This window comes from Ranitomeya imitator, chromosome 6 (assembly GCF_032444005.1).
Source record: "Ranitomeya imitator isolate aRanImi1 chromosome 6, aRanImi1.pri, whole genome shotgun sequence".
NCBI lineage: Eukaryota > Metazoa > Chordata > Amphibia > Anura > Dendrobatidae > Ranitomeya > Ranitomeya imitator.
The window spans coordinates 37964482-37982967 of NC_091287.1; positions in this window are offsets into that span (position 1 = coordinate 37964482).

Genomic DNA, 18486 nt, shown 5'->3' on the forward strand with positions numbered 1-18486 from the left:
GCTGAAGAGCTATGGTAGATCCGAAACCTCTGTCACTCCAGCTCTATTCCCCAACCAGCGTCACCTCCTCCTGTTGACTTATGGCTCTTTTGCCTGAAGTCACTGAGCACAGAGGTTGTTATTTAAACAGTAGGAGGCAGCGCTGGGTGGGGGAAAAGAGCTGGAGTGACAGAGGCTTCAGCTCTACCAAAGCTCTTCAGCCTCATTTGAATATCAATACTCAATGTGGCTATATGCTACTAAAACCTTTGACGAGCTGTAATTCACATCACTGCCACTAGGTGGTTACGTGAGCACGCTCAGAGCGTAAACATCTCTCCACAGAGTATCAGAAGATCAATTTATTTAGAAAAAAAAAGCTGGTGATCCTGCACTAAATATCTCTGTATATTTTAAGCCAAGAAAAGACACACATGAAAAATTAATAAAGGTGTAGTACATTTGACGTTTGAGGAAGGGGCACGTTCTGGATTTTGCTACGAGGCCCAAGGATTTCTGTGTTTTTACAGAATATCCAATACCCGTTTTTCTAAAAACAGCAGAATCTTTTTATTCACCTCTTGCCTTTATCTTCTTACGCCAGAAAAAAAAGAGAGGAAAGTTTTTCCAGAACGTTACAAAGTTAGAGCAGAGAACTGAAAACATAATACAAAGCTAAATCCTATGGGGGAACATGACATGAAGGTTTCTACTTTTAATGTTGCGTAGGACTGCTTTTTCATTTTGTTTTGTGGCATAAGCTCAAATTCTGAAGTATTCTCTCATAACAGCTGCTGAATAAAATTATTTGTAGGACATCTCTACCAGATCTCATTTCTCCAGAGGGAGGGAAAAAAAAAATAATATTTGTGATTCCGGAGTAAAAATTCACAGCCCATAAGAAAAAGCAAAATTTCATCAAATTCCTTTTAGAAATCTTTAATGAACGTACCGGAGAGGAATGATCTGACCAGATGGAACGCGCTGCTACTGTCCGACCCCAATTATATGATACAAACCGAGTAAGTGCGGGATTCTGATTATTCGGTTGCCACTTGCTAAACGCAATTTGGATTCTGGAAGCAAAAAGAGGAAACTGCAACAGCTGGCTTATAAATGAAGCTGAATTGGATCCTCTCACTATTACAGATCAAATAGTATTTGTCAGTCTGGCTATAAATGTAATTTTGGGGTTGAACTTAGAATTAGAGATGTTGTCTGAGGATAAAAAAAATGTTTAAAGGGGTTTGACTGGTAGAGAAAAAATAAAAGAATGGATGAGCAATTGTTCACCCAACCCTACCCTATCCTACAGATGCTTATCTGTTCCCTACTTTTCTCTACTGGCAGGAAATTCCCGCTCAGCCAATCACTCTTACATTTGTGACCTTCCTCAATCATTTCCAGGAGACCAAGAGGTAGAGACCAGTGGAGATGTAGTAAGCATTTCAGTGGGCGTAGGGGAGGATCACAAAGGACCTTTCTGAAAATCATTTTTTGTCCTCTTGGACAACCTCTTTAAATATGTGGTCGTATTTAATGAGGTATTTAATGGTTGTAGCCCTTTGGACAAAGAACTTTGAGATATCCAACTAGAACACTCATTTTGGTGCCAGGTTCTGCCACCAAAGAGGGCGCTCGATGTTCACTTACCTGTTGTGAATTCTGTGGTCGAGCTCCCTCCTGTGGTCACAAGTGGTACTTCGGCTGATTCTGTCTATCAGCTTCCGTTGGTGGATGTGAGCGGTACTGCGGCTTCTGAGTTTCCTTGCTCAGGTGATGTGGTGAAGTCGTTAGGTGCTGCTCTATTTAACTCCACCTAGTGCTTTGCTCTTGGCCTCCAGTCAATGTTCTAGTGTGGATCTTGCTCTCTCCTGGATCATTCCTGTGGCCTGTCTTTCCTGCATAAGCTAAGTTTTGCTGGTGTTACTTTTGTTGCTATATTTTCTGTCCAGCTTGCGCTATTGGTTTTTCTTGCTTGCTGGAAGCTCTGGGACGCAGAGGGGGTACCTCCGTACCGTTAGTTGGTGCGGAGGGTCTTTTTGCACCCTCTGCGTGGTTGTTTGTAGGGTTTTGTGTTGACCGCAAAGTAATCTTTCCTATCTTCGGTCTGTTCAGTCAGTCGGGCCTCACTTTGCTAAAATCTATTTCATCTCTTTCATCTCAACTCACAGTCATTATATGTGGGGGGCTGCCTTTTCCTTTGGGGAATTTCTCTGAGGCAAGGTAGGCTTATTTTTCTCTCTTAGGGCTAGCTAGTTTCTCAGGCTGTGATCGAGGCGCCTAGGCCTGGACAGGAGCACTCCATGGCTACCTTTAGTGTGGTATGATAGGATTAGGGATTGCGGTCAGCAGAGTTCCCACGTCTCAGAGCTTGTTATTGGTAACTGTCAGGTCACCTTGTGTGCTCTTAATCACTAGACCCATTGTGGTTCTGAATTACCTGTTCATAACACTTACCCTTCCATGCCAATCATTAATATACAGTACACTGAATATACCTCTTTGCTTCTAATGCCATCTTGGAGTTATTTTACTTCATCGGAGAAATAGTCACGGGGCTCAAGTTCAGTCTCTAAATTAACAATGCGTAAAGAGAAAATGAGCAAAGAAAAATCTAAGCTGCATACACCTCCAACAGAAGCCACATAGTGGCATCCATCGGCCGTAGGCTTCCATTTTTATTAAAACCTACGGCGTTACATACTTTTTGGGTGGATGCTTCTGTAAGGAGTAGAGAAATCTACTGGGCTATTTCGGACAGGAAAAAAATAAATAAAAACTATACCAAATGTGTACAGGTCCAACAAATCAAAACGAGAACGTAGTGTCAAAGAAGCATAAGAGCAATGCCTTCTCCAGTGGACCTGGGACTTCAAGCAGTACAAGGGTTGTCACTTTTAGGAAATCTTCATTCCCAGGTGAAGTTTGATACGAAAAAACAAACTGTTCTTTACTTACCGTTCCCCGGTCAACCAAAGAGACTCATCCTCTGGAGAAGATAAGTATGAAGAGCAAACCATTCTTTATTCACCGTCACCTGGTCCATCGGTGAATCTCCACCACTGCTCCCAGTGTCTGGCATTGGCTGCAGCAGTGACGTCACGTCAACACCATGGTAGCCAATCAGTGAGCTCATCGGTTCTGAGCGGTGTGTACTGACTATACTGGCAGAGCCAATGGGCTCACTGATTGTTTGCCACGCTGTCGATGTGATGTCAATGCCAGACACTGGTAGCAAAGGGCAATTTAAAGAGCAAAACCTAGGAGCTTTATCTATGATTCCCAAGGGAGTACGTGCCATGTCTCTATGGTTAGACATATTGTTTGCTGTGCTTTTAAGATGTATCACAGAGTATAATCTCCACCATAGGGGTACACTTTGGTGTGATTTATTTGATGATCGTGACATGAAAACACTGGCCTAAAACATCTACTAGGAGGTAATTCAACATAAAAGGGCAGAGCCGCAATACCACATTATGAATATCAACAGAAACCCTAATAACACGTGTCCAGCAAGAAGGCAATCAGAGAGTATTTTCAGACAATATTAATCCATTTTATTAAACAAATAAATAAATTACAAAAACAGAGCAAAACTCACTAAGCAGGCACAGAGAAAGGGGGAATTCAGAAAATATAATTTGTTAAAGTGTACTCATAAAGGTCATTATGCACAGTTCAATAACAAAATTGCAATAATATACCACCAGTATGGGGCTGCATGATACAGCTGTAATAATGAAATCAATCAATCACTTTGAAGAAAACACTTCATTATCCCAAATAGGAACATTTAGTTCCATAAGAGGTAGTGGATTGCAAACAGGAGTAAATGCCAAGGATTAATAGCCATATAAAGTGCAAATAGTGCCAGACTTGCGTGGAAACAATTGTGTAGTAAAGTGCATATAATGGACCGGTACTCACATATGAGATGAACAATCAAGTCCCCCAGGCCTGCCGCCCCAAGAGGAAGATGAGAGACACCAGACTCAAGAATGCAGACGAGCTGAAGGCTGCTATGAAAGCAACCTGAGCTTCCATAACCCCTCAGCAGTGCCACAGGCTGATCGCCTCCATGCCACGCCGCATTGATGCTGTAATTGATGTAAAAGGAGCCCCGAGCAAGTATTGAATGCGTTTACTGAACTTACATTTCAGTAGGCCAACATTTCGGATTTTAATATCATTTTTCAATCTGGTGTTATAAAATATTCTAATTTACTTAGATAATGACTTTTGGGTTTTCATGGGCTGTAAGCCATAATCATCAACATTAACAGAAATAAACACTATTGATCACTCTGTTTGTAATGACTTTATATAATATATGAGTTTTGCTTTTTGTATTGAAGAACTTAAATAAATTAACTTTTTGATGATATTCTAATTTAGTGAGAAGCACTTGTACAGATTATATCTAGTATAAAGTGCTCCTGGTACTATCAGACAACTAAATCTTATTTGATATATAATGTGATAAAAAGGCATACATTTATAAGCTCCTTTGTTCATAAATTATGTTGTGATGTCCACAAAAACAAACCCTTCAAAGTGCTGGTCACTAGGTGTCTTCTTTCTCTATAACTTTGTGGACAACTACCTGTTGTCAGCTATAATCCATCACTAACAGCAGAGACACCAAGTTGGATTACAGAACAAGGGGGGTCGGTCTTTAATTCTCTACAGGAAGTGAGGGCAGGTCTTTAATTTTCTACAGGAAGTAGGGGTGGGTATGTAATCCTCTACAGGAAATTGGGGCTGGTTTTACTTTTGTACAGGAAGTGGGGACGAGTCTTTGAAAGTGGGAACAGGTCTTTAATCTTCTACAGGAAGTGGGAACAGGTCTTTAATCCTCCACAGGAAGTGGGAACAGGTCTTTAATCCTCTACAGGAAGTGGAAACAGGTCTTTAATCCTCTACAGGAAGTGGGAACAGGTCTTTAATCCTCTACAGGAAGTGGGGACAGGTCTTTAATCCTCCACAGGAAATGGGGACAGGTCTTTAATCCGCTACAGGAAGTGGGGACACGTCTTTAATCCTCTACAGGAAGTGGGGACAGGGGGTTGTCAAATGACTGAATATAATATTGATATATTAAACATATGTCATCTGACTTGTCCAGTGCTGGTGGTCACACATATTTAGTAGGCCCCCATTATCACCATCTTTGTACTTGGGTTTTATGGGAGATGATTAATTTTACTATAAATTACAATATTTAACTATTTTTTAAAAAGTGTAAAAAAAAGTCTTAAACAACAAATAATCTTCATTTTTATATAGCTCTAACATTTTCCGCAGCAATTTACAGGTTGCACACATTATCATTGCTGTCCCCGATGGGCCTCACAATCTAAATTCCCTATCAATATGTCTTTGAAATGTGGGAGGAAACCGGAGAACTCAGGGGAAACCCACGGGAACACAGGGAGAACATACAAACTCCTTGCGGATGTTGTCCTTGGTGGGATTTGAACCTAGGACTCCAGGTCTTTAATCCTCTACAGGAAGTGGAAACAGGTCTTTAATCCTCTACAGGAAGTGGGAACAGGTCTTTAATCCTCTACAGGAAGTGGGGACAGGTCTTTAATCCTCCACAGGAAATGGGGACAGGTCTTTAATCCGCTACAGGAAGTGGGGACACGTCTTTAATCCTCTACAGGAAGTGGGGACAGGTCTTTAATCCTCTACAGGAAGTGGGGACAGGTCTTTAATCCTCTACAGGAAGTGGGGACAGGTCTTTAATCCTCTACAGGAAGTGGGGGGTTAATCCTCTACAAGAAGTGAAGGCAGTTCTATAATTCTCTACAGGTAGTGGGGTGGGTCTTTAATCTTTTACAGGAAGTAGGGGTGGGTCTTTAACTTTTTGCAGGAAATTGAGGTAAGTCTTTCATTTTCTGCATGAAGTTGGGGTGGGCCTTTGTGCCTCTAGACCAAGTGTAAGTGGGTTAATGCCTTTCTGTTATTTTTCCCTACCTTATACAGTCATAATAGTGAAACAGGCTTTCGGTTTAGTATAGATATGCCATTGGACAATTGCAGGAGCAACACATGCTAGAAAGTAAGGAAAAGTAAGTTCCAGTATCTATAGCACTGGCAGAATGCTGACGAAGAGGAACTGCTCACATAAAATTGCCTAAAGCATGTTACAATGCATGAGAATCTTAACAGTTCCTGAACTTATTAGACTAGTATGTGTATCTACATGAGTTTCAGTTTGTTCCTATTCTACAGGTTTTGTGTGGAGGGAAATATACGCTTTAAGCACAATATCTATGTATTTAATTTAGCAAAAACATTTTTTTTTTTACTTTTTTTCATACTACTAAACCTATCATATAATAGAACTATTTGGCTTTCACTATAACTTACTGAATATATACAATTGTAGTTAAATAAACATTTTTGTTCCTTTATATTTTCATATAAAGTATAATATTGGGTGAAAATAAGTATTGGTTTAATGAATCTGAGTCACAAATCACAGAAAATTACACCGGTGACTTAAAAATCACCTGCAGCCGAGTTGACTGGATTTAGTGCCTCTTCTTCCGTTTTGTTCCTAATTAGGGGCTTTCAGAAGTTTTAATTGCAGAATTGTCTTTCTCAAACATTATTCTAAATAATGAAATTTCTAACAGGGCTATAAAAACACAAGAGTGCAATTAAAACTTTGAAATGCCAGACTGGGGCCATTAAACTGATTTACGACTACATGAGGAGACCTTGATCACTTGTACAAAACTTCTAAAATTCCAAAGATTGAAATAATAAAAAAGGTGAAATGCTCTATCATTAGCTTCTGGTTACACTATTCATTTTTAATAACTCATACACATGGTTATTGCAGATTTTTTGACCTCCATTATATCAGATCATTTGTCCTGTGACTCCACTCTATCAGAGAGCTACAGTCCTGAGCTCTATTTATATATCTGTATATTGCTTGTTTTATCCTTTTATGTCTGTCAACTGCGGTGTTAAACAATATTTAATTTTTCCTATTGTATTTATGAAGAATGTGAATGCTTCGATCTTAACTATGCACCTCTCTTACCCATCTACTGGTACAAAGTTTTAAGATAGGTAATCAATATCTAAGTCCTGAAAAACCCTTTAAATTGTCATTGTCATATTAATAAAACAAGTTAATGATATTACTCCAAAATTTTGATCACTAGGTGACTCCCTTCTGTCTTATTTGCAGTCCTCTGCCTGTTGTCAAGTACAATCCTCCATTAGAAGCAGAAATGCCAATACACATTATGGAAAGTGAGAGTAGATTTTTGTCCTTTCCACAGGAAGCGGGGGCAGGTGTTTGTTTCTGTACAGGAAGTGGCAGTAGGTCTTTGCCCTCTACAGGGAGTGGGAGTGGGTCTTTGTCTCTCTATAGGAAGTTGGGGTGAGTCTTTGTCTCTCCACAGCAGGGGTCCCAACCTGTAGCTCAAGAGCCACATGTGACTCACGGTCTCATGAATTGTGGCTGGCGGCTGTCTGTCAGCTTGGTACATTAGCTCCAGTTCTAGCAAACAGGAATGAAGAGCACATCTGGAAATGGTGAATTTTGTGAGCAGCCCTGCACAGAAGAGCAGATCTGGATGCACATATACTGGTCTCAGGGGTTTTTAGATGATTTAAGTATGGTATGCTGGAGACAAGATGACATCACCTGTCAGAGGAGGTGTTTGAAGCTGGATGTGACAGTGTCTTGGGAGTGCTTTTTAGGAGGATACTGAATGGGGGTATTGTAGGAAACCCTGGATCTTTGTATACAGCTTTGATTTTTGTGGAAAAGCTTTGGTTACCATTATGCCTGTAATGGGGGCTTTGGTTGCCACAATTGTGAGGGGGCGGGAGCTGAATGTGGCTCGCGACCCTCTCTCAAGACTGGATGTGGCTGGTGACCCTCTCTCAGGGCTGAATGCGGCTTTCAAGGTCAGAAACGTTTGGGACCTCTGCTCTACAGGAAGAGGGTTTTGTTTCTCTATAGGAAGTGGGGATGGGTCTTTCTGTACAGGAAGTGACAGAGGGTCTTTGTCCCTCTACAGGAAGTGGCAATGGGTCTTTGTCCCTCTACAGAAAGTGGCAATGGGTCTTTGTCCCTCTACAAAAAGAGACAGTGAGTCTTTGTCCCTCTTCAGGAAGTGACAGTGGGTCTTTGTATATTTGTCGACAGCTATTAAGTTCCTCTTAGCCTTCTTTTTTTGCAAGCTAAACATTCCCAGATCCTTTATCCATTCCTCGCAGGACATACTTTGCAGTCCGCTTACCATCCTGGTAGCTCTTCTATAAATTTGCTCCAGCTTTATAATGTCTTTTTTAAAATGTGGTGCACAGAACTGGACACAGTATTCCTGAGGAGGCCTGACCAAGGAAGAGTAGAGGGGGATAATTAATTCATGTGATCTAGAATCTATGCTTCTCTTAATACATCCTAGAATTGTGTTTGCCTTTTTTGCTGCTGCATCACACTGTTAACTCATGTGCAGTCTGTGATCTATTAGTATACCCAAGTCTTTTTCACACATGCTGTTGCTCAGTTCTATTCTAAATGGATCACTATCACCCATATTTATTGTTTTTAGCATTATAATTATATGATACTTTCTCATGCCTTGTGAATGAATTATGTCTCATTATAGAGTATATCTTACTGATAATCACACTATAGCACCAATTAGTTGCTATTGTGGAAATCATAGCAGGTCCTCAATGTTATCATCCTTGTTCATTTTATTAATGTCTTTTTAGTCATGTCATTTTTTATGTGCTCTCAAGAAAAATGTGATCCTTTCTTTTCCTTCTTCTCATGGCTTCATGCTTCCTTCATTTTTATTACCACAATTCTAATGGCAGTCCCAACTTCTTTTTTTTCTGCCTCTCACATCCATCTGGCTCCCTGCCATATGGTAGCAGGCCTTCACACGCAGTGAATCATGCTGAGTCTCTTGACTGACTCAATTCTGAAGTCTATGTCACACTTTCACCTATAACCGCATTTCCACTGACAGCTTTACACTGGCAGCTTCTTTTTCTTTCTGCCTCTCGTGTCGATCTGACTCCTGGCCATGTGGGAGAGAGTCTTTACACACAGTGAATCATATGGAATTCGTTGAGGGGCTCAATTCCATGTCACACTTATACCTCTCTTTCATTAAATAATTATTCCCTGCTCCCACTGGTTATAAAGAAACAAATTTCAACATCTCGTAGAATCCCTAAATTAATAAAGTACTGATCACTCCTGATTAAATGTTATCTGTTTCCCTTGTCATGTTCACTCATCCAATTTTCAGCCATTTGCATTATAACATCTCCCAGTGGCTCATTGTATATATCAACTGACCAGAACATAACAGGAGGCAAACACCACACAAGTTTGAATCTGCTCTTAATGACCTATAACTATTCTTTTAATCATCATCACTGTGTGCAAAGCAGTCATCAAAGCAAAAGGTGGCTACTTTGAAGAACCTAGAATATAAGACATATTTTCAGTTGTTTCACACTTTTTTGTTAAGTATATAATTCCACATGTGTTAATTCATAGTTTTGATGCCTTCAGTGTGAATTTACAATTTTCATAGTCATGAAAATGCAGAGAAATCTTTAAATGAGAAGGTGTGTCCAAACTTTTGGTCTGCACTGTATATATATATATATATATACAGTGGGGCAAAAAAGTATTTAGTCAGTCAGCAATAGTGCAAGTTCCAACACTTAAAAAGATGAGAGGCGTCTGTAATTTACATCATAGGTAGACCTCAACTATGGGAGACAAACTGAGAAAAAAAAATCCAGAAAATCACATTGTCTGTTTTTTTAACATTTTATTTGCATATTATGGTGGAAAATAAGTATTTGGTCTAAACAAACAATCAAGATTTCTGGCTCTCACAGACCTGTAACTTCTTCTTTAAGAGTCTCCTCTTTCCTCCACTCATTACCTGTAGTAATGGCACCTGTTTAAACTTGTTATCAGTATAAAAAGACACCTGTGCACACCCTCAAACAGTCTGACTCCAAACTTCACTACGGTGAAGACAAAAGAGCTGTCAAAGGACACCAGAAACAAAATTGTAGCCCTGCACCAGGCTGGGAAGACTGAATCTGCAATGGCCAACCAGCTTGGAGTGAAGAAATCAACAGTGGGAGCAATAATTAGAAAATGGAAGACATACAAGACCACTGATAATCTCCCTCGATCTGGGGCTCCACGCAAAATCCCACCCCGTGGGGTCAGAATGATCACAAGAACGGTGAGCAAAAATTCCAGAACCACGCGGGGGGACCTAGTGAATGAACTGCAGAGAGCTGGGACCAATGTAACAAGGCCTACCATAAGTAACACACTACGCCACCATGGACTCAGATCCTGAAGTGCCAGACGTGTCCCACTGCTTAAGCCAGTACATGTCTGGGCCCGTCTGAAGTTTGCTAGAGAGCATTTGGATGATCCAGAGGAGTTTTGGGAGAATGTCCTATGGTCTGATGAAACCAAACTGGAACTGTTTGGTAGAAACACAACTTGTCGTGTTTGGAGGAAAAAGAATACTGAGTTGCATCCATCAAACACCATACCTACTGTAAAGCATGGTGGTGGAAACATCATGCTTTGGGGCTGTTTCTCTGCAAAGGGGCCAGGACGACTGATCCGGGTACATGAAAGAATGAATGGGGCCATGTATCGTGAGATTTTGAATGCAAACCTCCTTCCATCAGCAAGGGCATTGGAGATGAAACGTGGCTGGGTCTTTCAACATGACAATGATCCAAAGCACACCGCCAGGGCAACGAAGGAGTGGCTTCGTAAGAAGCATTTCAAGGTCCTGGAGTGGCCTAGCCAGTCTCCAGATCTCAACCCTATAGAAAACCTTTGGAGGGAGTTGAAAGTCCGTGTTGCCAAGCGAAAAGCCAAAAAACATCACTGCTCTAGAGGAGATCTGCATGGAGGAATGGGCCAACATACCAACAACAGTGTGTGGCAACCTTGTGAAGACTTACAGAAAACGTTTGACCTCTGTCATTGCCAACAAAGGATATATTACAAAGTATTGAGATGAAATTTTGTTTCTGACCAAATACTTATTTTCCACCATAATATGCAAATAAAATGTTAAAAAAAACAGACAATGTGATTTTCTGGATTTTTTTTCTCAGTTTGTCTCCCATAGTTGAGGTCTACCTATGATGTAAATTACAGACGCCTCTCATCTTTTTAAGTTGTGGAACTTGCACTATTGCTGACTGACTAAATACTTTTTTGCCCCACTGTATATATATATATGTATATATATATATATATCTTCAATGTCCATTATTTTGCTAAACCATGTGTATAAATATGTTCACTGTCTGTACATATAGTTTGTGTTCTGATGAAGGAGTCTGAAATAACACTTTTCTCTAAAGGAAGTGGGGGCGGGTCTATGTCTCTCTACAGGAAGTTGGGATGGGTCTTTGGTTCCCTATAGGAAGTGGCAGTGGGTCTTTATCCATCTACAGGAAGTGAGGGGCGGGTCTTTGTCTCTCTACAGGAAGTGACAGTGGGTCTTTATTCCTCTACAGGAAGTGGGGTGCAGATCTTTGTCTCTCTACAGGAAGTGACAGTGGGTCTTTATCCCTGTACAGGAAGTGGCAGTGAGTTTTTGTTTCTCTACAGGAAGGGTTAAGTATTTGTCTCTCTGCAGGAAGTGGCAGAGGGTCTTTGTCTCTCTACATGAAATGTGGGTGAGTCTTTGTCTCTACAGGAAGTGGCATTGGATATTTATTCCTCTACAGGAAGTATGGGCGGGTCTTTGTCTCTCTACAGGAAGTGTGAGTCGTTCTTTTTCTCCCTACAGGAAGTAGAGCTGGGTTTTTGCCTTTCAACAGGAAGTGTGGATAGAACTTTGTCTTTATACAGGAAGTAGGCGGTGGGTCTTTGTCTCACATCTGAAACGTACATTAAATTAACAAACATATATACTGTACTTAAAGGGGGTTGTCAAATGACTGAATATAATATTGATTATTAAACATATGTCATCTGACTTGTCCAGTGCTGGTGGTCACACATGTTTAGTAGGCCCCCATTATCACCATCTTTGTACTTGGGTTTTATGGGAGATGATTAATTTTACTATAAATTACAATATTTAATTATTTTTTAAAAAGTGTAAAAAAAAATCTTAAACAACAAATAATCTTCATTTTTATATAGCTCTAACATTTTCCGCAGCAATTTACAGGTTGCACACATTATCATTGCTGTCCCCGATGGGCCTCACAATCTAAATTCCCTATCAATATGTCTTTGAAATGTGGGAGGAAACCGGAGAACTCAGGGGAAACCCACGGGAACACAGGGAGAACATACAAACTCCTTGCGGATGTTGTCCTTGGTGGGATTTGAACCTAGGACTCCAGTGCTGCAAGGCTGCTGTGCTAACCACAGAATCACCGTGCTAAAACAAGGTAAAATTTTAACTATTAAAAATAAGTAAATAAAAGTTTGAACTGATGTCTTCTCCCAACACAAATATAAAGAAAATAAAAAAATTAAAATAAACAATGCATATTTGGGATCACCAGTCTGCAAGTCCGATCTATTAAAATTCTAAAATTATTTAATCTGTATGGTAAGTCTGGGAAAAAGAAAAAAAAAAGAAAAAAAAATCTACAATGTAGATAACAGAAATGCAATAAAAAGCAATAAAAATAAATCGTATTTACCCTAAAATGGTATCAAGAAAAACTACAGAGCTCATCACACAAAAAAAAACAAAAAAAGGTGAGACAAGCCTAATGTTATGTTTTAGAAAGTGCTGGATTTTTGAACAAGTAAAAAAAATAAACACATTTTTACTGTACAATAAGTCTTAGAAAAATAAACTCTAAACCCCCCCCCAAAAAAAAAAAAACTATGCTTTTAACCATTACTGTAAGGACAATCTGATTTTTTTCTTTAGATTTTATTTTTAGTAGAATATTATTTAGATTTAATCCACATAGACTATAGAAATAGATATATTTCAATTTTTTTTGAGTTCCAAACGTCTTGGGGTTAAATAGACCTGACCTTCTGGAGAGTTCCTTGTAGAATACATCTCAATCCATGGGTTATGTGAACAGCTTGTCTGGAATCCTCACTTTACCCTTTCATATGGCGCAGTTACTGTGTAGGATGTCACATATTACACAGACTGTACACATGTCACCCAACGCAAGACAGAAAACTGCATCAAAATGCGAACAAAGGAGACAAGGTGAAAATCTGACATCTGCTCGGTAATATGATCAAGGCATAAGGATGTGTAATATATCCATCCCTTTCACACAGATTCACATAATTCAGGTTGAAAAAAATCATCTCTAAATGTGATTAAAATTATAAAAAAATAATAAAAGGGAATTTAACATAAGTGTTGTAAGTATGATTGAAAAAAGACAGCCAAAATGCCTAATTTAAATAGGACCTGTCACCAGGTCAAAAGTGGCCAATTTTTGGTCTCATTTTACGTTAGTCAGACCTTTAACCACTCAGCCATTTTTTTTCTCCAGTTATTATATTTCAATGTTAGATTGCATAAAAGCTCCAATAATTATAAAGCACTAAGTGATATGATATATTCCCTATATGCCAGATGTTGACTTTCAATGGGGGTGTTCTTGTTGTGGCCCCCTGTCCTCCAGTGGTCTTTGTTCGTTTCTGTCTTCTCTTGTTTTTTTGGTCACATGATGGCGGTCATCCTTTTCTGACTAGCAGCCCTAATGCTGTCTCTAGGGCATGCTACCTTCCAGTCTGGGTACAGCAACGCATTCCCAACTATATCACCCCCAACCAATGCTCAGCTGCCCTGGGGTACAGAGGGGGCTCTCTTGCTCCAATAACATACTTTTCGTCCCTGTCTGTGTAAAGTCAGTTTCATGCATGTGACATGCATGGTCTGAGTAAGGACCATGCTGTCCGGGCAGGATGTGGTCCCCTGACTTGAATGCAACAGCCTCATATATGTCTACGAAGATGTTGAGTTCAGGTCTGGAGACCCACACTTGGACCTTGTTGTAGGTCAGACATGAGAAACTGGCCTGAAAGTGATTTTCTGTATTTTTTCCATTTAGAGACCCTGACTGCCATCAGCCCTGACCTACTGCCAGTCTCTCACATTAAGCATAAGTCTGCACTACTCAGTTTAACCCATTATAACTTAAAGAGTAATTTTTTTACATATAATTATATATTATATTTTATATAATTTATTGTATATATAATATCTTATATAATTTATATGCTATTTTAATTATAATATTATAATATAGAAAACTAGATTGTGCCCCGATTCTAATGCATCGGGTATTCTAGAATATGCATGTCCCCGTAGTATATGGACAATGATGATTCCAGAATTTGCGGCAGATTGTGCCCGTCGCTGATTGGTCGAGGCAACCTTTATGACATCATCGTCGCCATGGCAACCATTATGACATCTACGTCGATACTGTGCCCGTCGCTGAATCAGAAACGTGAGAAGTCTACGTCCTTTATGACATCATCGTCGCTGTGCCCTGGCGGCCTCGACCAATCAGAGACGCGGGATTTCTACGTCGATGCTGTGCCGGTCTCTGATTGGTTATATATATATAGACTAGATTGTGGCCCGATTCTAACGCATCGGGTATTCTAGAATATGCATGTCCCCGTAGTATATGAACAATGATGATTCCAGAATTCGCGGCAGACTGTGCCCGTCGCTGATCGAGGCAACCTTTATGACATCATCGTCGCCATGGCAACCATTATGACATAATCGTCGCTGTGCCCGTTGCTGATTGGTCGAGGCCTGGCGGCCTCGACCAATCAGAGACGCGGGATATCTACGTCCTTTATGACATCATCGTCGCTGTGCTCGTTGCTGATTGGTCGAGGCCTGGCGGCCTCGACCAATCAGAGACGCAGGATTTCTACGTCGATGCTGTGCCCGTCTCTGGTTGGTCGAGGCCTGGCGGCCTCGACCAATCAGAGAGCCGGGATTTCCAGGACAGACAGACAGACAAACGGAAAAACCCTTAGACAATTATATATATAGATATACATATATACACATGTGTGCATATACAGTATATAGATAAATGAACCAAAAAAAGGTAATAAGCCAGCTCACCATAGACGCAGGTGCACGGAACTCCGATGCAGGAAATCGAATGTAGTCCAAAGGAAAAAAAAAGGGGTTGAGTTCCAGCTCCGTAAAATGCAAAAGTTTAATGAAGTCCAACAATAAAAATGAGACACATAGCTATGCTCCCTCCGGTGAACATCTCAATGTGAGGAGCAAATGGCGACGCGTTTCGATGCGATGATCTTTTTCAAAGTCATATCTGAATCTGTTTGAGCTTCTCCTATATACTGGGAGCCACCATTAAACTTTTGCATTTTACGGAGCTGGAACTCAACCCCTTTTTTTTTCCTTTGATATACAGTATATACTGTATATACAGTATATCTACTATATAATTGTCTTAGGGTCACTTCTGTCTGTCTCTCTGTCTGTCACAGTTATTCATTCGCTGATTGGTCTCGCCAGCTGCCTGTCATGGCTGGTGCGACCAATCAGCGACGGGCACAGTCCGGAAGAAAATGGCCGCTCCTTACTCTCCGCAGTCAGTGCCTGTCGCCCGCATACTCCCCTCCGGTCACTGCTAACACAGGGTTAATGCCGGCGGTAACAGACCGCGTTATGCCGCGGGTAACGCACTCCGTTACCGCCGCTATTAACCCTGTGTGTCCCCAACTTTTTACTATTGATGCTGCATATGTGACATCAATAGTAAAAAATGTAATGTCAAAAATAATAAAAAAAAAAAACCTGCTATTCTCACCCTCCGTTGTCCACTGAGCTGCTCGCGCCGCCTGCCATCTTCCGTTGCAGGTTCCGGTGGCAGAAGGACCTGCCATGACGTCACGGTCATGTGACCGCGACATCATCACAGGCCCTGCGCGCCTGCGCGAGAAGGACCAGCCATGACGTCACGGTCATGTGACCGCGACGTCATCACAGGCCCTGCGCGCCTGCGCGAGAAGGACCAGCCATGACGTCACGGTCATGTGACCGCGACATCATCACAGGCCCTGCGCGTCTGCGCTACAAAGACCTGCCATGACGTCACGGTCATGTGACCGCGACGTCATCACAGGTCCTGTGCCCATACCAACGCTGGGACCGGAAGCTGCTGTGGACTACAAGGGGCCCTCGGAAAGGTGAGTATATGTTTATTTTTTATTTTTTAACCTGTGACAAACCTGGCTGGGCAATATACTACGTGACTGGGCAATATACTACGTCACTGGGCAATATACTACGTGACTGGGCAATATATTACGTGACTGGGCAATATACTACGTGACTGGGCAATATACTACGTGGCTCTGTGCTGTATACCACGTCACTGGGAAGTATACTACGTCACTGGGAAATATACTACGTCACTGGGCAATATATTACGTGACTAGCCAATATACTACGTGGCTCTGTGATGTATACTACGTCACTGGGCAATATACTATGTCACTGGGCAATATACTACGTCACTGGGCAATATACTATGTAACTGGGCAATATATGCTACGTGGCTGCGCAATATACTATGTCACTAGGCAATATACTACGTAACTGGGCAATATACTACGTGGCTGGGCAATATACTACGTCACTGGGCAATATACTACGTGGCTGGGCAATATATTATGTGGTTGGGCAATATACTACGTCACTGGGCAATATACTACGTGGCTGGGCAATATACTACGTGGCTGGTCAATATACTACGTCGCTGGGCAATATACTACGTGGCTGGGCAATATACTACGTAGCTGGGCAATATACTACATGGCTGGACAATATACTACGTGACTGTGCAATATACTATGTGGCTGGGCAATATACTATGTGGCTGGGCAATATACTATGTGGCTGGGCAATGTACTACGTGGTTGGGCAATATACTACGTGACTGCGCAATATACTACGTGACTGTGCAATATACTACGTGGCTGGGCAATATACTATGTGGCTGGGCAATATACTACGTGGCTGGGCAATATACTACGTGGCTGGGCAATATACTACGTGGCTGTGCAATATACTACGTGGCTGGACAATATACTACGTGGCTGGACAATATACTACGTGGCTGGGCAATATACTACGTGGCTGTGCAATATACTACGTGGCTGGGCAATATACTACGTGGCTGTGCAATATACTACGTGGCTGGACAATATACTACGTGGCTGGGCAATATACTACGTGGCTGTGCAATATACTACGTGGCTGGGCAATATACTACGTGGCTGGGCAATATACTACGTGGCTGTGCAATATACTACGTGGCTGGACAATATACTACGTGGCTGGGCAATATACTACGTGGCTGGGCAATATACTACGTGGCTGGGCAATATACTACGTGGTTGGGCAATATACTACGTGGCTGGGCAATATATTACGTGGTTGGGCAATATACTACGTCACTGAGCAATATACTACGTGGTTGGGCAATATACTACACTTGAAAATAAGAAACTTTCTAATATAATTTATCAGAGAGATCCTCTCTTTTTTCGTCCTGGACTGATCATTCATTTTTAATATTCTTAATTAACAGGTAAAATCTGTGTTCAGTGAATACAGATTTTCCCATTACTGAGATAGGAGATGACAGTTGGTGCTCATAAAGTTCTATGGAGAAGTGTCACTGTCGTTTCAGTAGAAGGTCTCCACCTCTAGCTCCTCCTTTCTCCATAGAACTTAAGAAGCACCAAGTGTCATCTTCTATCTCAGTAATGGGAAAATCTGTCTCAACTGAATACCGATTTTATCCATGAACTGAGAACGAATGATGAATACAGGAGGTGAAAAAAAGCAGATTTCTCCGATAATACATATTGCAAAATTGCTTATTTTCATGCGTACAATTAATTTGTGAAAAAAAATGATAATGTAATATTTAAGGGATCTCCTACATCCAGGTGAGTCTTGTGTCAAAAATACAATTAACTTTATTTTAGAATTCAAATATCATTTGTGTTAAAAGTCCTGAAGCCGCCTAAGGGTTCCACGTCTGAGCTAGTAGGACCCGTCACACACTGCGGTGTATGGAGCATTGCAGATATTACTGAAAGAGATTTATTGATGGAAACAGTTTTCCGCCGAGGACCAAGGTGTTGTTTACTTTTTGTAACAGAGATCTGACAAAGAGTGAACACTTCTCGGCAGGTGAGCGACAGATATGAGAGACATGACAATGCAGATGAGCGCCTGCGATCTTCATTCAGACACCGGATGCTAAAATATTGCATTTTTATGTCACTGAATTCTCCATCTTTACTGTGCACCAGTCAGTGTCGCTTCTACACAGTCCCGGACGGGTAATCGGACCATTGGGGCACTTGTAAGACACCTCAAAAATGGAAATGACTTAAAGGGCATGTCTTATGTATTTAAAGGGGTTGTCCACTTT